A 21893-nucleotide genomic window follows, 5' to 3' on the forward strand; every position below is an offset into this window, starting at 1 on the left:
GTTTCGCTATCTGGCCATGAGCAGACCAAGAAAAGGCTTCCTGGAGCCGCCGGGCGCTCGCTGAGCCCTTCCTCTGTCTCCTGGAGCGCAGACTGGTGGCGGCATCCGCACAGCCTTTCTTTGCCCTGCTCCCTCGGGGCGACGTGGGGGTTCGGCCAGGCGTATGGCTACTGTAAAAATAGCCCCAGCGGCCAGCATTGTTCTAGCATTAATTTGTGCAGCCCCCGATGGTTATCTGAGCAGCCCATTGTGGGCTGGCTGGATGGGAGCATAATTGGAGGATGTGGGACTCAAGTCCCTCCTAGTGAAGATGTTTTTCAGGGAATGACCCCTGAACCTCCTCACCAAGAGGGTCGGTTCCGCCCTTTCAGGCTCTCCTTGGATCTCGGGGCTACGAGGCACTTCACAAGGTCAGCCAGGCGGAGGGGGGAGGTGGCCAGCTTCTGTTCGCACAGGCAGCTGGGAACGGCGAAAGTTCTGCCCCAGTAGGATCCTAGGAGCTGGGGCAGCTTCCCTGTGGCTACCCTGAGAGTCCTGGCTCTGCCCCCCCAGGTCCCCAAACCCACTTGCCAGGCTGGCACTCAGAGGACCCTGCAGAAACGTGGGGGTGGGGGGCAGCAACAAGTTCCCCGAGACCCTCTGCTCCAGGCTCCTGTTTCCCATGAGGTGAGACCTCCAGCCCCTTCTCCCCTCAGGACCCCGTCTTCCCAGCACCCAGCACCCATGGCTGAGCCAGGATGTGGGCGGGGCTTGAATGGGGCACAGCTGGGGCCTGTCACGTGTCTGGCACCACGGGGGTTTCCCGTCTCCTCATCCCAAAAGCACATCCAGGGACGTGTTCTTCTGTTATGTCACCTGTCTCACCCACGGCTGCCACGAATACAAGCCCACCTGCCCTTCGGGAACACACCAGCCGGTTGCCCTGCCTCTGGCTCCCTGCCACCAGGGCCACAGTCCGTGACCTCGTCCAAGACCTACTCATGCCCTGATGAGGCCAGGCCCAGGTGCAGGCATCCCACCTCCCGCTCAGGGGGCTCATTCCAAGCACTTCTGTGGTGCCTGACCAGCCCCGTGCCTGTAAAAGCCCATTGCAGTAAGACCCTTGGCTTCCGCCTCCTGTACATTCCTGGCATCCACCCACATCTCTCCGTTGCCATGGCAACCGTGGTGCTCAGGGGCCCTGACAGCTCTTGCCTGGGCATCTGCGGCAGCCTCCTCCCAGGTCTCCCTGCTGCTACACTGTCCCAGCTCCCCAAACTGTTCTCAGCGCAGCAGCTGAGGGCAACGTATAGAGCACAGCAGACCAGAACATACCCCATTACTCCTAGGAGAAAACACAAACTCCTCACCACAGCCTAGGCGCCATCTCCCCATTCTCCCTTCTCCTTGCGACACTCTTTCGTTCATCCCACTCCTCAGCTTCAGGCTCCCTACGCGGCTGCTTCAAGCCCTCTGGTGGCGACCTGACCCCTGGAGGAACTGGAGTATGAGCCCCGGGCTAGAAGCTGACAGCCGTTTCCTGGCTGGGTGTCCTCGGGCAAGTTGCTCAACCTCTCCAGTCTTTCGTGGCCTCACCTGTAACGTGGGGATAATCACGCCCAGCTCATAGGGATATTGTGGAGACTCCACAGGGGAGGAGAGGAATGCATGGAAAGTACTTAGAACCATAGTGGCAAGTACTCCTTACACAGTAGCGGCTGCGTTACTGTTGTTACCGCCACAATTATTATTGGGTCCACCTTGACCTTGGGGTATGCAAGGCCTTGGTTCTACTCAAGGGGAGATCGGCGAGACCCGGGGAGGCCAAGCGACACTCCTGAGGTCATATACCCGGTAGTGACAGTAACTGTAACACGTGCGCCGAACTTTCAGCTCTGCCGCCAATCCCTCCCCCGGCCCAGCCCAATCTCAGACAACACCTTCCCTGGAATACTTCCATCCATCTCTGCAGACTCCTGGAGGCCCACTAATTCCCACCTGTCACCCCACAACACCCTCCCCACAGTGCAGTGAGCACTTAGGAACAAGCCCCCTCCTAGGCATTCCAGCAGCCCGCTGGCTGCCAAAAGCTGTTTTCCTTGGCCCCAGGCCCAGGGCTATTTTGTAGCCGTGATACATAATTCCCCATTTTAAGAGCTTCCTCTTTGGTTATTACAGCTACAAGTGATTAGAATCGGCATTAGAATCAGCTCTGACACAGAGGCTCCAGGATTAAGGCTCCCTCCTTGCCCAGCTTAAATTCTCCTTGTCTCTGTTGCAGGGGTCAAGGCCAGAACTGGCTGTGCCTGAAGACCGACTTACAGATCACCTGGTCAGCTCTGGTACGTCCACGGACAGATTCGACCTGGTGCCAGCGGTGCTGTGGATTTATCAGATGTTCCTTTGCTTCTCCCCCATTTAAACCCACTAGAATTTTGGTACTTACACGTTGTGCTGAGCTGTCAGTAACTAGTGGTCTATTTACTCCTCAAACAGCCTTACTGTGCAAGGGAAGGGATTTCTAGTCCTGTTTTACCCATGAAGGAAGTTGAAGCTCACGTGAGAGAGTGAGTGGCCTGCTTGGGGCTATGCACACAGAAGCCGGAAGCCAGAATTCCCACCTCCACCTGCCCAATGCCTAAGGCGCTGGAGCCAAGCTTAGAAGGAGGAGACCTCTGCCCTGTTTGCAGATGACGATGCTGAGGCCAGAGGAAAAAGGCCAGATGTATAGCAGGACACAGTGGGGACTGGGTGTCCTGCCCACCTCCCATGCCCTCCCAACCCCTCTGGCCCCAGGTGCCCAGGTGCCAGCCAGCTGGACCTCGAATCAAGCTGCAGACACCGCGGTGGCTGCCTTTCCCAGCACCTGCCGCTTCAGTCCAAGGCTGTGGGGGAGAGCAAGCCCTTGCCCGAGAAGTTCTCACCCTTCCCCGGCAGAACTTGAAACGTTTCCCGTAAAAAAAAAAACAACAAAAAACAATCCCACAAGGCTCTCTGGAAGAGAACGAGGACTTCAATCTCTCATTGTCACTGACTTAACCAATCAGTGAGGTTCTATCAGGTTTTCAAAATAAGAGGGCAGGTAGGTACACTTTGCTGTTTCCTCTTTAGAAGCCCTTCCACCCACTCAGAGGCACACAGTCAGCCCCTGAGATCCATCTCTGGACAGTGAGTGTTTCTCAGCAAGCCTCTGGGGGTGAGGCAAGCAGCACCTAGAATCCCAGAAGAGACCCCCACTTAGAGGTGGAAAAATAGCAATGTCCTGTTGGGCTCACTGTGGAATTAAGCATTCTGGGGCAAGGCTTTATCCTCTCCTCCCGTTCCCCTGTCCACTCCAGAGCCAGGGTTCTGGGCTCACTGAGGCTACGATCCAGCTGCGTGACCTAGAGCAGGTAACAACCTCTCTGTGCCTCATTGGCTATAAGAACTCCCCTCCTAGGGATTAAGTAGGACGATGCCTGTAAAATGTTCAGCACAGGGTCTCTTACATGCTAAGTGATTAATAAATATTAGCTATTACTGAAGAAAACAGCTGACCACACTGGAATTTTATTAATACTGTGTGGCAGGCATCATATCCTGAGTGTTTTGAAAAGAAGAAAAAAAGCAAGCTGCATTTATGAAGCATTGACTACACACACGTTTATCTAGCAGTGTGCTAAGTGCTTTGCAAGCATTTTCTCAGTTAACCCCCCTATAGGAGCCATTTTGCTGACGAGGCCTGGAGAGGTGAAGTCACCCATCCAGAATCACACGGCAAGTAAAACGGCCGCGGAGGCTTCAAACAGCTCGCAGGTCTGCTTCAGCCTCTGTCCCATGTTCTCAAGCACTTGGCCATCTGGGATCACCTGCAAGGTGACCAAGTGAAATCAGGCCTGGTGCCTTTAAGTCCACTCCAAGCCGCTGGACTGGACACATCAGGGTAGTATGGGAGGGCCGACAGGGATGCAAGGAGCCACAGGACACAGATGGGGCAGGGCCCGGGGACCTGGGGAGCAGTCACTGCCCAGGGCCATAGGGAAGGGCTGGACAGGCTCATGAAGTGGCACTGACAGCCAGAACACATGGCACTCTGGACCAGAGTCTTCCTCCAGCAGGCAGGGAGAGCCTCCCAGACTTCTCTGATAAGCCTGAAGGGGCTCCTTCAAAGCACTGTGTCCACAGATTCCAGGCAAAGGACAGGTTCAGTGATCAATTAGTAATGTCTGCCATGGCCATGCTCCTTAGGTACCCTCCTGACCCTAGGAAGCATTTGAAACCTAAGCACAAAAAACAAAAAACGAAAACCAGGGCACCTGGGTGGGTGGCTCAGTCGGTTAAGCATCTGACTCTTGGTTTCAATTCGAGTCATGATCTCACAGTTCATGGGATTGAGCCCTGGGTCGGACTCTAGGCTGACAGCACAGACCCTGCTTGGGATTCTCTCTCTCCTTCTCTCCCTCTGCCCTCCCTTGCTCTCTCTCTTCTCTCCCTCTCTAAATAAATAAATAAACATTTTTAAAGAAAATTAAGCACCCCAAACCAACCAAACAAACAAAAACAAAAACACGAGGTGTGTCAAGAGTGCTATTTAACCCAAGACCTTAAGGGTAGCTATTTTTTAAAAGAAAGTAGAAGTTACTCAGAGAAAGACTTTTGTTTTTGTTTTTCAGGAAAAGGTGCACCTTTAAAAGATGTAATCATTTGATTAAATCACGTGGTCTGTATCCTTCTGTCTTGTTTATCTGTCTGTATCTCAGGATAACTCATGTGACAATCTCAGCAGCCTACAAGGACCTGGCCACGAAAAACAGAGTTTGGTGGGGAGGCAGGGAGGCTTCGGGGAGGAGTAGGGCTTGCAGCAAACCGGATGGGCCGCTCTCCTCAGCTCCAGCTGCTGCATATACATTTTCTAATTTCTAAAACATGCCACGGCCCAAATACAAATATGGTTTGCCTTCTTTGCTTACGCCATTACCCCAGGTCACCTGAGGTGGCCACAGCAAAGGGCAGGGCAGGGCAGGGGGCAGGCTTGCCTGGAGATGCTGACCAGCCCGGCCTCACCGGCCCAACGGCTCCCCCGGTGAGGTCATCCAGGAAGTCTGGCATTGTTTTGCCCGGAACAAAGCTGAACAATGAGCGACCGCATTCTGGTCCTAGTGAAAGTGAATTCCGTTTGGGGAATTGTTTTTAGCATGACATCTCTGGGGACAGGGCTTGTTAATCTACCTGGGGTTCATTGTCTGCGGGCGAGTTCTCCCCTTCCCTGGTCGAGCTGGAAACCCCCACCCCACAAAAACTCAGGTCCACCCTCAGAGACCCCTCGTTTCCATTGAGAGCACCTTGCCTGGCTCATTATTAGCCCTCAACCTACGTCAAGTGTCTACCTCTCCCTGAGCTTCACAGAGGCTCCCCTTTCACAAATCAGGATGCTGAAGCTTAGGCAAGGGGAAGGTCAGGCCCAGGTCACACAGTCATGAGGCAGTAGGTCAGGATTTGACCCCAGATCCTGACTCCACACCACCCAGAGACGAGGTGACCTCTGGACAGGGACCTACCAGAACAAGTCGTACCTCTGGCTCTGTGATTTGCAGAGGAAAAAGTGGGTGAGAGGGAACAGGTTTTACAGAGAACCGGCCTCTGGGACAACACTGGTGGCAGGCAGGATGTGGGCCCAATGCACAGCCACTTTGTCCTCTTCTCCTCAAAAAATGTTTACAGGTGAGAGGTCTGGGGACCGGGTCCAAATATTTTTCTTATCTCCTTAGAGGTGGCAAGCACTGACCCAAAGCCCAGAGAACCACAGGCGGTCAACAGAGAAGAACAAAAAAGAAGGCATGCAAGCTGCATGGGAGTGAGGGGGAGGGTACTAGGTGGGGGGAGGCAGGAGGCCGGGCCAAGGGAGGGGCCGAGGGGTGGGGGCAGGATGGCCGGCGCAGCCCCCAGGCACCAGCCAAGCAGGCCACTGAGTCAGGGGAAAGGGCAGTGGACTAGGGGCCAAAAGGCTGGGTCTAGTTCTAGTTCCACTGGGTCATGCAGGCCAAGTACTGCCCCTCTGCATCTCAGAAGTCCAGGGACAAAACAGAGCAAGGGTAACCCCGGCAGGCAGTGACTGCTGAGTAAGCACTTCCTGAGAACCTACCGTACTGGGTGCCAGGCACTGCTCTAGGAACTGGGGGCATGGAGGTGAGCCCTGAGGAGCTGACATTCCAGAAGGGGAGATCAATATTTACAACCAGGACCAGCATGTAGAAGACAGCCAAGCAGGATGAGGTGTAAGGGACAGGGACACAGGAGTCAGTGAGGCCCCTCCGAGGAGGTAAGGTTTCGTAATGGCAGACGCTCACTGAGCTTTCAGGGACCTTTCAGGGACCTTCCAGGCACCAATGCATTTATTCCTCTCAGCAGCCTGGATGAAGCAATGAGGCCCAGGGAAGCGACGTCACTCGCCTAAAGTGACACAGCTGGGATCTGAACCCAGGCAATGGGTTTTGGGGTCCATGCTTTCAACTACACCGAAACTGAGGTCTGCATGGCAAACAGCTGGGAAATGTTCTCAGAGCAGGGAATGGCGTGCTCCAAAGAGGGCCACACAGGGCATGGTAAAGGAAAAGAGAGAAGGCCAGTGTGAGACAGAGAACAAAGGGAAACAGGGGATAGGGTGACCTAGAGACGAGGCCATGTCCGGAGGCCAGGATTAAAAGCTGGGTTTATCCAGAGGCTGGTGGCAGCCCCTGGAGAATTTTGTGCTCAGTGGGGACTCAACCGTGTGGCTCCACAGCCCCTGCTTGTCCCTGACTGCCTGACCAACCCCTCCCTTCCACTCTGGGAGGGGATTCAAGGGCTCATGCTGGGCTTTTCCCTGTAAGCTACTACGAGTGGGGGCTTTTAGAACCTGGGTCCTTTATCCCTGACACCCCGGAGCCACCCAGCCCCCTCATCCTGTGCCAAATACCTGCAGGACTGGCTGAAGACAACCGCTGTTCTTTATGAAGAGGGATCACCCAAGGATGGGTGGCCAGAACTCCTTCTCCTTGGCCAAGGGTCACAACACCAGTGCCACAGAGAAGAAAATGTTCTTGTGAGTTGAGTCCGGACCTCAACAAGGGTGAAGCCCACGGGTTTGGGAAGAAGAGTGTCAGCCTCTGATGCTAAATAATCTGAGACAAGTAACTAACCCCTGCCAAGCAGGCACTTACCTGGGGCAGTGGGGCGGAAAAGCCCCAAATGTCCCATGCTAACTGAGCACCTACTTACACTGCTGACCCAGGGCCACTGCAGGGGGATACGAGGTCACCTCCCTGCCCTCAAGGTGCTAATGTCCAGAGACGGAGGGGAGGGACTCGTTTTGTCAAAGTAACACAAACATTATTCTGCAAGGAGGACAGGAGTCGTGCATCTGGTCAAGGGTGAATGAGAGGAGCTTCAAGGAGCAGGTGCCTGGGACACCCTCCGGGTTGGGCCCCACACAGCCTGGCTGGACCTGGACTCCTGGGGAAAGGTGAGTATCTGGGAACAGTCCAGTGTCACGGATTCTGTCGCAGCAGGCTCAGACCCCAAATGCCACTTAGGTCGATTTTGAGCATACACCACCAGAACTAAAGCTTAGCTAAAGGAGAGAAAGCAGGGAGACAGAGGAGGGCCGCCATGGCGTCTAACGGGGGCGCTCAGGGGCCTGTTTTGGTGCACAGGGCAGTGAGTCAGCAGGCAACGGTCTCCTGGCACTGACTCACCAGCCACAGCCTGTCACTCTCCCGTCAGCTTCCCCACCACCCCAGCCCTCAGCCTGGTTTTGCCGGAAGTGGGGGTGGGGTAGGGTCTACCATGATCCTGAGGCAGGCTCTGTAGAACCCAGGATTATTTCTGGAGGCCACAAAAAAAGAGACACGAGAAACAAGAAAAGCGCAGTTTCCATTTCCGCAAACTTCCCCTTTAAAGCTATAAGAACCCTAAAGCCGCCCTCCTCTCACTGCTTGTGGAAAGCAAACAGGGCTACCCCTCCCTAGCTCTATAGAAACTGGAGAGCGACAGGATCTCAGCGACAAGGCTAGCTAAGGGCACGTCTGTGGCCCAACACCCACTCAGAGCCAGCCACCTCCAACTCCCTCACCTGGGCTCGGCCGGAAGTCACATCTCCATGGAAACAGTCAAAGAACGCTCTGCGGAACAGCCTTGGGAAGTCACCTCTCTAAGCCTCAGTGTTATTGTCTGTAGGATGGGCATAATATCCCATCTATGGTGTGTGAAGACTCCTAGCTCAGTAAATGTTTGTAAACAAGGTCCCTGTTCCTCTTTTAAACACGTCTCTACCTAATGAGGAAGGACCTTCTTCCTTCCTAGCTGTACCCAAACCTCACCCTCACTTAGAAATTTAGCTCAAGGAGAGTTTGGTGCCCAAGGAATGAAGCAGCTTGAGATTTAGCAAGACAGAGGTGGCGATCAGCTAGCAATGTCTGCTGCCGGTGCCCCGGTGCCTGTGCCGTCTCGGAGCAAAGGGACTTGTTGCCTGGAATTTTCTCCATTTATCTGGAAGTCAACTTCCGGTTGGCCTCCACCACCCACAGCCCACCTGAGATCCCCAGGGGCTCCTGAACCACACACATCTTAGGCTTTCTCACACCTCCATGCCTTGGCTCATTCTGTTCCCCTAGCCTGGCACACTGTTCCCCAAGTATGGTACAAGCAATCCTCAGACGATCCCTCGGGACAATGACCCTCCAATGCCTCCCTTGGGCTCCGTGGGCCACACCACCTCTGTTCCCATGCTTACCAGCCCATATCATAATTGTCTGCTTACCCAGGGCCAGCTTCCTGACACCCAGTATGAGGCCCGGCACTATAAATATTTGTCAGATGGAACCTTTAGGACTCACAACTCTGGGGACACTCAGCATAGTAGTAAATATCTTCTTCATTGTAGCTATGTGTAGCAGGGCGGGGGGGGGGGGGTCCTCAACTAGGGTGAGAGAGCAAACAACAGCAGATGTTTAGGACCCAGGCAGGGCTGTTGACAGAGGAAGAATGGGCCGTACACAGCCTCTGCTAGACAGAGGGGGTGTGTTCCCGGCATCTGAGCACAATTCCCCGCAAGTGGTCAAACCCCTGCAGAGCTTTGCCCTCTTTTGATAGATGAGACCGAAATCTTCAGGAAATCAATTTTCATTAAACGACGTGTTCTCTGAGCATCTTCCAAAAAGGGACTCTGAGGTGAATTCTCCTTGGTCTCCTAAAGGTTCGCCGGGTACTAGAGGATCCCAGTGGATCCTGCACGAAAACTGGGAGGCTCCAAATGGGGCCTTAGAGTAGTGGCACATGCGCGTGCAAGCCCACTTTCGGAATGAGCAAACCGAGGCCCCAGACACACAGCAGATCAACAGGAGCCACCAGCCTCTTTCACAGATGCGCCATCAGAGCTCAGGGGACCTCATTTCAAAGGAGAAAGTGAGGCCAGAAGGAGGTGGGATTATCCCAGCCCGCTCTTATTCCAAACCCGCGTGGACCGCCTCAGATCTAATTCCGTCAGGTTGGTGGCTGTTGGCACAGCAGCCGTGGCAACTTCCAGGGCTCCAAGGTGGTGCCTAAAGCAGCCAGCATTTGGCTAGAAGAAAAGCTCAGCATTAAAATCCATACCAGGGATGGGGGGGGCTCAAGGGAGGATGCACATTTCTCAATTATGCATACAGTCTCCCAGGGCAACCCCCAGGCACCCTCTAACCTTCTCAACCTTTCACGCCCCCAGTGCTGTTCGCCGAGAGCACCGTGTAGGGGATGTGGCGCTGCCTCCTCACGGCCAGCCACCCATGCAGTGACACAAAATGAGGCCACCTCATCCACTGGAAACTCCCTAGAGGCGTGCCCACTAGCTCAGCCAAGCCTATTTCTAGCAAACCCCACTACCCACCATGTTGCCCTCAGCTCGAGAACTATCACTGGTGGCTCCCAGCTGCTTGGAGAATAATCACTGTATTTCCCCATCAGGAACCCAAAGCTCCTTACACTTGACATTGCCCTTGTCCCCAGTTCCCACCCTCTGGTCCTGCCTGAGTCCCAGGACCTCCTTGTTTTCTCCATCATTATCCCATTCAATCCTGCACTTTGAGAGCCCGTGAGTTCTCTTATGTTTAGGTAGATCCCACCCAACCTGAAGACCTGGCCCGAGAGTCACCTCCTCCAGGAAGCCCTTCCTGTCCACCCCACTCTTTCCCCTCACCTCCTCTGACTTGTGTCACCACACCATGCACCTGGTTCTAGGCTCTTGTTCAGACTGTGACACCCTAGACAGAGTTCAAAGTTCTCCTTGGGAAAGCTCAGTTTCTTCATCTGTAAAGCGGGCCCCCTAATCTGTAAAACCGTCCCGTGCTGAAGTCTCTGGGCCCCTGAGCAGAGTTGCTAGAAGATCCCAGGTGCCTGAACCTCAGCACGGCCTGGGCCTCTGACTGAAAATGCAGATGCCTGGCCCCTCCCCAGACCTCCTGACTGAATCTTTAAGGATATTAGACCAACCCCCCCCCCCCCCACCGAGTGAATAGTAGAACCGGGTGAGGTTAGGCATAGTGGGTGCTAACAAACTGGGAGGTGCTTGGTAACATGTAAAACAAAATCAATCGATGAAAGAGACTATTACTGGCTGATGAAACTGCATGCGAGTGTGCATAGCTGTGCACATGTGTGTGCCCATGGACCATCGGTCTCCCCTGCCAGACTATGAGCATCTGGGGGCCGGGCCTGGCTGGCTTTCACGTCTGCCAGCCCCAGTTGAGTCCAGGGACTACCCTGTAACCATGTGCCCAGACATGGTTTGCCATGATAGTTTGCCAGAGGCTCTCCTACTCCCTTTTGCCACTGCTCCTTACAGTACTCCCGGGGGACGGGCACTTTTGTCCCCATTTTACAGATAAGAAAACTGAAGCTCAGAGATGAAACATGATGGAGCCAAGGTTACCCAGTGAGCAAGTGACAGAATTTGAACCCAGGACAAGGCAATACTCCCTCTACTGGCTTCTTAAGTTAAAAGGCGTTTGAGAAATAAAGGTTGGGGCTGGCAGGTGGATTATCTGGGGTTCCTGGGGCAGGGAGCTGGTGGAGTAGGGGTCCTGGAGGGACAAGCACCCAGGGGGAAAAATCCAGCAGAGCAGGCCTCAGTCAGCATCTCCAAAGAGACGCAGAGTGTAGGGCACATCACCTGAGACCTGGGAACCCCTCCCCGCACCTGTCACCCTGGCACAGGGGGTCACTTTTTCCCTAAAGTGGAGGCAACGGGTGGGGCCTTTCCAACAGGAGAAGCACCTGTCCCTAACATGCCAGCTCTCCAAATCCAAGGAACAACCACAGGCAAGAACCCAGGAGGCCCTGGTGAGGCCCTGGTGAGGCCCTGGCTGGGCCAGTGGCCACTGTTTGACCAAGGCAAGACCTGCCCCTCTCTGGGCTGTGGTTTCTACCAGGTGACCAGCAGACCCTGACAGCTTGCAAGGGCGGTATCCCAACCATCCGTCCCACACGCAGGTGCACACACACACACACAGACACACACACAGCCACCTCTCCTTCTGCAAAGGCAACCTGTCCACCAGAAGAAAATACACACCACAGATACACCTGTCAGCACCCCAGTTTCCTCAAATGTAGAACGAGGACAGTAATAGTACCTACCTCTTCGGGTTGCTGAGAGATTAAATGAGCTAATATGTACAGATGACTCTGCCAGAACAAAACATGAGCTATCAGGACAATGACCAAATGCAGGCATATTCTTCCTGAGACCAGTGACAGCCTGGACTCACAGCCAAGGTCCTGCTGGGCATGTCCTGTGTGCCAGGTCTGCTGGGCACCTGACAGATCACCTCGCAGAGCCAGGACCAGGGTTCAAAGGCAGGCCGGCCAGTTCTGAGACACAGGGCATCACCCTAACGCCCCTGCCTCCTCTTCCATTCCTCTTCCACAGTGGGGGGAACCAGTGTCCCTGGGGGACACTCTCAGTACACTCGCTGACTAGGACGATGTAGGTCCTGTGGGCTGGTGGCTCCCTGGGGATCTGAGCACAGATGCGGAAACCTGTCACCTCCTATCCCTAGCCTCGGAGTAGGGTCGGGAGAGCAGCTCAGGCAGCTGCCCACAGACAGGCAGAAGGTGCCCAGAGGAGCCGGCGCCCAGGCCAGCACACGAGGTGGTGTCGGTACCCCTCTGGCCCACGGGCGGCGGGGGACGTGGAAGTTACAGGGCCTGGGGCCCGACCTTGAGAGCAGACAAAACATGTGCGGCAGGCGCTGCCAGGGAAATGGGCTGCAGAGCGGACCCAACAGCCCATGGCGGAAATGCAGACCAGCTACTGGAGCAGAGCGGCCAGGCAGCCTCCCTCCTTCCTGGTGGGCACAGCTGCGGACCTTGGGCTGGAGCTACAGAAATCAGATTCCGCGGCCCCCTCAACTGCCAGGGGCCTCAAAACCCCAAAGGTCCTCGCTAGAAATCCCTGGGTACCTGAGACCCCTTAAGTGGCCATCAACAAATGACAGATCAGCCCCAGATGCCAATGCCCAGTTTACAGAGGAGACTGAGGCTTGAAAAGGGAAGGGGGCTTTCCAGGAAGCTCCAAGGCTCTGCTGTGGGACCCTGGGCAGCCCTACTGGGTCTGTTTCCTCATCTGTAAAAGGTGACCAATAATGGCATCACCCCCTCAGGGCAGAGGGGTGATCACGTGAGCTGATGCAGGTAAATCACTAAGTACGGGGCCAGGTGCCCAGACAGGTACATATTAAGATGTTGTGCGTGAGGGCAAACATTATTCATGCTGGAGCGAATCTCAGGCAACTGCTTGCTAGTAGGAAGGCAAGACCACAGCAATTATGGCAAAAAGTTTGCCAGCCCAAGAAGGATGGGCCACTCCATTCTTCAACTCCAATTGTTTTTTTTGAATGTGTACATGAAATTCAATACCATCATCTGGTCTAGTATGCCCGTTTTACAGGTGGGGAAATTGAGGCCTAGGCATAAGAGCTTTGGTCTCTAGTGTTTCAACTCAGGTTCTAGGCCTCTGGTTGCCTTGCCCGCTCCTACTATTTGGAAGCCTAGGACCAGCTTATTTGGGGAGCTCTTACCCAGACCCAGGACATGCACAAATCCCACAAAGGTCTTTGACTCCAAGAGAAGGCCCTGCCTGTTTATCCAGCAATCTACTTCCCGTCAGTCCAGGGGCCAAGAGGCTCCTTCAGGCATTGATTCTTGTTCCCACCAGACCCCCTGAAGGACCACTCAGGTCAGAGCATCTGCTCCCTCTCCTGGGTGGACTCCCTGGACACCGTTTCCTAGGTAACTGCAGCTGTTGGGGACCTCACAGACTTGAATCACAGAAGGCAGCTCAGGAAGGTTCTGTAAGGGGACAGAGGCCCTGTAAGCAGACAGGAACACAGGTGGACTTCCCCCAGACACTGGGAAACCGGGCTTCTCATGAAGCCTGAGAGAGTATAAAAGATGCCCATAGCACGCTGGCTATGGACCTCAGAAAATCTGCTGAGGTCACAATGCCCCTTCCAACACAGCCCAGGTACCCAGAGACTGCATACTCCAGAAAAATGCCACCGACTGGGAATGTCCCTAGCAGAATTAAAGCCAGAGGAGGGTCCTTTGTCATAGAACTTACTGTCTCTCTACATCAGTGCCTGGGAAGCCCTGGGCTCTCACAGCTCAGTGGGTGCATTTTCACAAGCCATTTCAGGCCCTGAAATGCACATCCCTGCTCTTCTCGATCCTCAAATACTTCCTCCAGGAAGCCTTCCCTGACCATCCCCGGTCCATCTCCTGGCAGAACAGATTGCTCAGCTGTAATCCTAGTTTCTTCCTCCCACAGTCAGAGGATGCTCTAGGACAGAGGGTGGGCCTCCTCCCTAGAGGCAGCCAATGAGGAGGACCCGGGTATATCATTGCCATGGCAACCTATTGTTCGAATTCCAGCTGTTCTTATGTCCTGGAAACAAAAAAATAGTTGTAGCTGGCACTATGTTGGGCATTTGATATAATTCTAGCTGCTAGTAATTTTTCATTTTCTACTTTAAGTTTTGTTTAAGTTTATTTATATTTGAGAGGGAGAGAGAAAGAGACAGAGAGAGAGAGAACACCAGGAAGGGGCAGAGGGAGAGGCAGGCTCAGCTCGGCTACTGTGGAGCCCAATTCAGGGCTCGAACTCACGAACTGTGAGATCATGACCTGAGCTGAAGTCAGACGCTTAACTGACTGAGCCACGAGGTGCCCCAAGTTGGTTAGTAACTTTTCAATCATGTTAAATATTTTTATTTGCTTAGATCACTTCTCACTGATTACTGCTGCTTGCTTTCCTCCTATAATCAATCCAAAGGTAATAAGACTTCATAACATTTTCGGAGACTCTCATAGAACAAGAAGCACACTCTAAACGCCTCAAAAGTATGGAAAATCCTCCAACTGCACACCAGTTCCAGAACTCCCTGGGTTGAGTGACCCTGCATATGCCCAGCTCAGCGCCTGGCATTTGGGGATGTACTTTTACCCAGTCCTTACCAACCACCCTATGAGATGAGGAATCTCACCGCATCTGAGGCTCAGAGAGGCACAGGCACCTCCAGAATCCTGGGTCCTCAACCACTGGGCTCTGGGGCATCTCCTGACTATGACCTTTGACACCAGCAAGTCCCCCTCTGCACCTGACACCAGAGGAAACTGAGGCCAGCAGGAGGTGGGGATGTCATTCTGCAAATGAACCAGCTGGGATTAGAAGCCGGGTCTCCCGAGTGGGCCCCTATCACGGGTACTGGGCCAGTCTCAATCATAAAACTGCAGTAACAGGGGCGCCTGGGTGGCTTAGGCAGTTGAGCGTCTGACTCTTGATTTCAGCTCAGGTCATGATCTCGCACTTCTTGAGTTTGAGCCCCGCGTCGGGCTCCATGCTGACAGCGCAGAGCCTGCTTGTGATTCTCTCTCTTCCCCTCTCCCTGCCCCTGCCCTGCTCTCCCTCTCTCTCCCAATCTCTCTCTCTCTGAATAAACAAATACATTTTTTAAAAATGGCAGTAACAAAAACATCCACATCGCTGAGGCTTTGTGCTAAATGCTTTACAAGGACCTTCCCATGTAATTACTTATACGTGCCGGGATGACTAAATACTGGCCCCTCGGGCCAGGAAGAACTGTTACCATTTCAATTCATACTACCTAGAGCAATTAGGTGGCTAAAACCTGAGGGTGTGGCTAATCATAAGTGGATGGAGGAAAAGGACGGAGTCCAAAGAGCATCATCCCTGCCCCCACCTCCTCTGAGCTCCTCTCACCCTGACCGTCCTGCAGTGTCCCATCCCCTGCAGCAGCCCGGGACTTAATCAGCTTATTCACCCTTTAGATGGCCTGGCCGATCAGAAAAAGTCTCCTTTTACTCCTTGGGGACAAGGGTAGCTGAGATTTAGGCCACAACTATAAATAGTCAAGAAATCCGTCCTTTTTAATTGACTCATCTATTTATTTGGTCAATCGGTTCCTGCTGACCCCCAGATGGCTGAGTTCTACATAATTCCATCCTCGTGCTGTCTGTGGAGAGAAGGGACCCCCCTGGCCTCTCTAGCTTTGTTCTCCGAATTCCCCAACAGGCACTGCCCGCTGCAAGACCCTGCTCCCCACATACGCTTTGCCTAGTTCCACTTTTGCCTGTGCTGCGTCACCTTAAAAGATTTTAGTTGGAACCTAAGTCTGTTACTTGTCAGCTGTAAGCGGTGACCTCAGGAATGTCACTTCCCCTTGGGGCCTCAATTGCACCATCTGTAAAATGGGCCGTCTGGAATTACACAACGGAAGGTAGGAGGAAGTGCCTCTATGCACGATTGGATTTGCTCTCAGGAGAAACGGCCTGCCCCAGGATGCGGAAGACCAGCCACCTTTCACTTCAAGCTGTTCATCAGTAACACAGACTCCGCCCCTCCTTAGCACCCTGCAACTAAGTGCAGGGAGAGGCAGCAACAAGCCGCAGGGGCCAAAACCAAACAAACAGTTCCTCGTCCAGTGTTCTGTGTCAAATGGGCAGCCGAGTCTGCTCACCGCCAACCCTTCCCAAGGCATTTTGCGTGCTCCCCAAACCACGTGAGTCGTCAAAACTAGGTTAGACATCTCGTTAGAGTGGGTTTCCTCTTGGGACCTCTGGCAGCGCCTGCAATCCTCCCGCAGCCCTGTTTGGGCGAGGGCTGGGCTGGGCTGTTTGTTTTCCTGAGCAGAAGCCAGTGGTCAAAACAACTGCCTAGTCGCTACCTTTGAGGGGGCACCTGGCAGCAGTACGTAAGGACTTCTGGTCCCAGGCTGGCTCCCCAAAGTGAATCAAGGCCAACCACTCGGCGGGGCGTTCAGGGTCACTAGCTGAGACCTCCCATCCAGTTCCTCTCCCCTGCCCTCTGCCCCAGAGCGAGACACCGCAGCCAAGCCCCAGCCAAGCCCAGCTACTTGCAGCATCTGGAGAGACTTCCGGCTTTCCCTTTTCAGGGCCGGTGATGCCTTTCCTGTCCAGCGCCTGCCTGGCATGCTTTTGTCGTTGGAGGCCTCTGGGCAAGTTTTTTGAACTCTGTTGCCCAAAGCATCTTCCAGAGACCCCACCAACCACAGCCAACTTGTGTCCTCACTGGCCTGGTGGTTCCCAGGCTGGGCAGAGTGAGGCTCGGCTCTGGGTCTCCAGGGCACAGCCAGGGCCCGCACTGCGGGAGAAGTCCAGAAGTCTCTTGATGACTGAACGAACAGACTTTCAATTCTTGGGTTTCAGATGCTTACAGGTTTTCCCCAAACTTCCCCTGACATCAAAGATTCTTGTCTGGGCCTTTCCCCCACTCAGTGGGGCTGGAAGGGGTTTGAAAATATATGAATTTCTCAAATGGACCATAAATGTCAAAAGGAAAACACAAGGTCTGCCCCGCCATGACCTTATGGAGTTGGGAGCTACCGTTATCTACGTGAGATGATGCAGGGCAACAGAGCCTGTGATGATCACTTCCCAGCGTGTTCCATGAAACCATCATGCCACAGGCCTGGCATGATGTATGCCAACTGTCCCTCGGTAAGACAGAAAGAGAAAGCTCACACTCAATTTTCATGTAGTTTATAGGTTCACATGTATCTCACTAGATTGTAAGATTCTAACAAATGGACGCTGTGTCTTTATATTTGTGTCACTAGCTCCGTCACATAGCTTATGGATATGAAATACAATCAATTTGCTTAATGTTTATTTTTAAGAGAGAGAGGGAGGGAGCACAAGTAGGGGAAGAATAGAGAAGGCAGGGGTGGGGGGGGGGTGGCAGGGGACAGAGGATCTGAAGTGGGTTCTGTGCGGACAGCAGAGAGCCCGATGCAGGGCTGGAACTCACAAACCACGAGATCGTGACCTGAGCCGAAGTCAGACGCTTAACCAACTGAGCCTCTCAGGTGCACCATAAAATTAATTTTTTAAGGAAGTTGGGGGTGGCCTTTCTCCCCAGAAGCACGCCGCATGCCCAGTCTGCAGCCACAAAGCTTTCAGGCCTGGCCACATGGGGATCAGCTGGGATCCCAGACGAGGCCAGAGATGTATGGGAGTCAGTACCTAGAAGCTGCCTCGGCCCCAGGGGCCGTCCAGAACTGCAGCTTTTCTAGTTTTGTTTCTTTTCGGATGAGACATTCCTGGGTGTCTGGACTATTTAATGTGACTAAGTCACCCCTGAAAGCACTTCAATACGACCATTTAAAATTAGTAACACACATTCATAAGACCTATTTGCGTCAAGCTTTTCGATACACCAAACTACTTTCTCCTCGTCACCAGTTAGCCTGGTGGGCACATGGTCCCCCTTTTACAGGTGGGGCAACTGAAGCCCTGGCAGGTGGGACTGGCCAGAGGTCACACGGCCAGGAAGCTGCAGACCAGGGCCAAAAGGGTGGTTACGGGAGGAGTGCAGGCACTAGGTCTCAAGGTGCCGTGTGACCTTGGGCATGTCAGTGCACTTCTCTGAGCCTCAGAAGGCTCATCACAAGGACGGACGGACAGGAGGGTGGAGGCAGACGGCTGCAGGAGAAGTGGCCCGCTTCTCTCCTCCACCCAGAGACAAGACCTGGTTATGCACACGGACTGCATTCTGGAACCCCTGTTCCGCTTTGCAACCAAAGTGTTTTTTGTGATCTTCCTTCCGGCCTTGTTCCTCATTCTATCCCCACTGCCCAGCACTCTGCCTGGTATACAGCAGGTGTTCCACGAATGCTCACCATGTGAATGAACAGATGAATGCTAAGTAAGCGACTCTACTCATTCAGCTGTGAGATCCTCCCAGGACAGGAGAAGGTCTGGAGGGAATAGTCCAGAAGAGAGCAGCAGGGTCCCACTGGGCAGCACCCTGTGGAAGGAGGGCAGGGCGGGCAGCCCGGGCCTGGACTAGAAGCGCACCATTCCTGTCTCCTACTGTCTGTGTGGCTGCAGCAACATCCCCAGGCACCCCTCCGACCCCGGCTTTTTCCACCCGTGAAACAGAGAACATCAGGACTTTGACACAGGACCATCTCATGGCTCAGATGAGGAAACAACTGTAAAGTTCTGGGGTGTCACTGGGGCCCAGTAAGCATCTCCACGTCAAAACCAGACCTCGTAAGTCCACCGGGCTGACCCTTCGGGTGCCTGGATGAGGACGCAGATGCCCAAGGCGGCAACGTCTCAGAGATTCACCGCCAAGAGGGCCAGGGCTGGGGCGAGAGCTGCTGCAACCAGCTCACGGGGACCGTCCGCAACTTCAAGCAGCGGTTCAACCCAGTTTGCCGGAACGGCCTGAATCAATGACGTTGCAGAGGTAAGACGGCCGGGTCAACAGAGACCGCAGAGAGGACATCCTTCGCTCAGAACATGACTCACCGTATATCTGAATTTCTACTTCAACTGTACGCCCAGTATTTTATCTAGCAACCTTATTCGGAGTATCTGGAGGGATCTCTGTTATCACCACCACCCTCCTCCCTGCCCCCAGAATCCAGCATAAAATGTGACACCCAGGAAATAAAAGGGATCAAATACTTGGGCCGTCTGGACTGAAAACTTCAACCTGAGTACAAATGAAATACCCTGGGACTGTAAGGGTCACATCCTCCCACAGGAATGTTCCTTTCTTTCTTCCCACTCAGAGGAAGCTTCTCACCTGGTACCTGCTCCTCTCACCTCTTCCCTGTTTCCATAGTTTTTCTAGGGCAGGTGTCTGATCCCAAAGATGTCCTATAGTCCTTACCTCACAGATGCCCTGAATACCACATCCACCTATTCTGATCTCCCGACAGACATTCCTAATCGATCATGGCATCCTTCCCACAGATCAGGAGCCAGCCTTACAGTCCTTATTAAAACATGGCCTTGGGCGGGGGGGGGGGGGGGGCGCTCTGTGGCTCAGTTGCTTGAGCATCCAACTTTGGGTCAGGTCATGATCTCATGGTTTGTGGGTTCGGGCCCCGCATCGGGCTCTGTGCTGACAGCTCAGAGCCTGGAGTCTGCTTCGGATTCTGTGTCCCCTCTCTCTGCACCCCCCCCCCCCGCCACCATGCTCGTGCTGTCTCTTTCTCTCTCAAAAATAAACATTAAAAAAAATTAAAAACAAACAAGCATGGTTTCTCTCTCGGCCTCAGCAACCTAACAGACAAGAGAAAGCTCTCATGGGGTGCCTGGATGGATCAGTCCATTGAGCATCTGACTTGATTTTAGCTCAGGTCATGATCTCGAGGTTGGTAGGTTTGAGCCCCATGTCAGGCTCTGCACTATTAGCATGGAGCCTGCTTGGGATTCTCTCTCTCCCCCTCCCCTACTCTCTCTCAAAATAAATAAACTTAAAAAAAGGGGCACCTGGGTGGCTCAGTCGGTTGAGCGGCCGACTTTGGCTCAGGTCATGATCTCACAGTTCACAAGTTCGAGCCCCCCGTCGGGCTCTGTGCTGACAGCTCAGAGCCTGGAGCCTGCTTCGGGTTCTGTGTATCCCTCTCTCTAACCCTACCCCGTTCATGCTCTGTCCTCTCTCTGTCTCAAAAATAAATAAACATTAAAAAAAAATTAAAAAAAAAAGATTCTCTCTCCCTCCCTCCCTCTACCCCTCCCCTCCAATTGCACGCCCTCTCTCTAAAATAAAAAAAAATTAAAATTAAAATTAAAAAAACAAAAAAACAAGGAAAGCTCTCATGTTGGGGACACGGTCGGGACAGGCAGGAAACCAAGAAAAGACTAGGAAGGAATCAAACAGAAGGCCACAGCAGAACTCGAACTGAAAACATAAATCAGAACGATGACCCCCTCACTGTGGCAAGAGGTAGGGAGGGAGGCATGGCCTGGTCACAACACAGCAGAGCAGATGGGGCCCACAGAGCAAGAGCTCAGGGGTGATGAAAGGAATGTGGAGAAATCTGGGGGTCAGAGAACACATGTGCAACGTCATGTGGGAGCTAAGCTGGGCTGGGATGAGGAGCAGAGGAGCCATTCAAAACTGCCTCCGGCAGGGGGGCCCTGAGGGGGCTCGGTGGGTTAAGAGTCAGACTTCAGCTCAGGTCATGATCTCATGGTTCCTGAGTTGAGCATCGGGCTCTCTGCTGTCAGTGCAGAGCCTGCTTCAGATCCTCTGTGTCCCCCCTCTCCGCCCCTCCCCGACTCAAGCGTCTGCCCCACCTCTCAAAAAAATAAGTATTAAAAAAAACCCAACAAACTCTGCCTCTGGCTACTCCTAGGGATGCAGGCATAGGCATAGGCGTGAAAAACCTATTATGCAAAAAGCCACTACAGAAGGTGTGCCACCAAGCTGCCAGGCTGGGGGGAGGGGCCAGCCGTTAAGCACGCGGTAGACCCTACGGGGCATGCACACTGATGTCTGCTTTATAGAGAACACCCAGCCTAGGGAAGGAGACCACCACAGTAGGCACTGGCTCCTGAATGGCAGAGCTGAGATTCATGTCCAAAGCTGGGCACTGCTATCCCAGAAGCTCCCCGGGAAAATGATTCCGGACCCTTGTTCTACGCATGAGGAAAAAGAGGGCCCAGAGAAGGCAAGTGACTCGTCCAAGGTCCCCCAGCAAGTTGGCGGGGACATGGGTAGATAAAGGTGGTGCCACGGGGAACCCTTTGGGAGGCTGGGTCTGAATACTGACTCAGGGCACCCTCCTTCGGGGGTGCCTCAGGGAGCCAGCCCCTCCCAACCCGGAGCTGTCTGCAGCCTTAGGAATCCAGGAGGCTCCTGCTTTTGGGAGCCTGGGCTTCTGGACTTCTTATCTGCAGGCTGAGAACAGACTAACAAATGGGAATACCTCCCAGAAACCCCACTCAGGTTTCACGTCGGCGGGCAGCTCTGCTCTCTGAAATGCCCTGCCAGTTTCTGGAAAAAACAAACAAAAAACTGTGATACTGAGATTTTTAATAAATATATATATTTGGTCTTGCCCCCTGAAAGCTGGCAGAGCTCCTAAAATCCTTGTAATTTCCCAAGTGAGGAAAGTGATAAAGGTGTCTTTTGTTATGTTAACGAGTGATTCTAGAAAGTACCTAAGGATGGGGGCTGGTTGCTAGGAGAACCCAAGGAGGGATGTGGGGGTTGGAAGTTTCAGTCCCCACCCCCTGACCTCCATGGAAAGGACAGGGGCTGGAGATAGAGTTCAGTCACCAAACGGCCAATGATTTAATCCATCGCGCTTAAGTAATGAAGCCTCCATAAAAATTTAAAAGGACGGGGTTCGGAGAGCTTCCAGACTGGTGAACACATGGAGAGTTGGGGAGAGAGGCACTGGAGAGAGCATGGAAACTCGGAGCCTCTTCCCCAGACACTGCCCCACGCGTGTCTTCCATGTGCCCGATTGGCTGTTGCTGAGTTATGTCCTTTAATAAACAGACCGCTAATCTGGTCAATAAAATGTTTCTCTGGGTTCTGCGAGCAAATTAATCAAACCCAAGGAGGAGGTTGTAGG

At 53.5% G+C, this 21893-nt stretch overlaps 1 protein-coding gene across 3 annotated transcripts in view; it reads right to left on the bottom strand.

The window, feature by feature from the left end:
* Positions 1–21893, bottom strand: part of SLC6A6 (solute carrier family 6 member 6) — an 87616-nt gene that overhangs the window by 45838 nt on the left and 19885 nt on the right. Inside the window, exon 1 of one of the 3 annotated variants that reach the window (XM_042911660.1) lies at positions 8069–8863. The exons of the other annotated variants lie outside the window; for them this stretch is intronic. The gene's annotated coding sequence lies outside the window, so the exon portion shown is untranslated. Of the gene's footprint in view, positions 1–8068; positions 8864–21893 lie in introns of those variants that run through there. 3 annotated transcript variants of the gene reach the window in all.

The sequence above is a fragment of the Panthera leo genome, chromosome A2 (assembly GCF_018350215.1).
Source record: "Panthera leo isolate Ple1 chromosome A2, P.leo_Ple1_pat1.1, whole genome shotgun sequence".
Classification (NCBI taxonomy): domain Eukaryota; kingdom Metazoa; phylum Chordata; class Mammalia; order Carnivora; family Felidae; genus Panthera; species Panthera leo.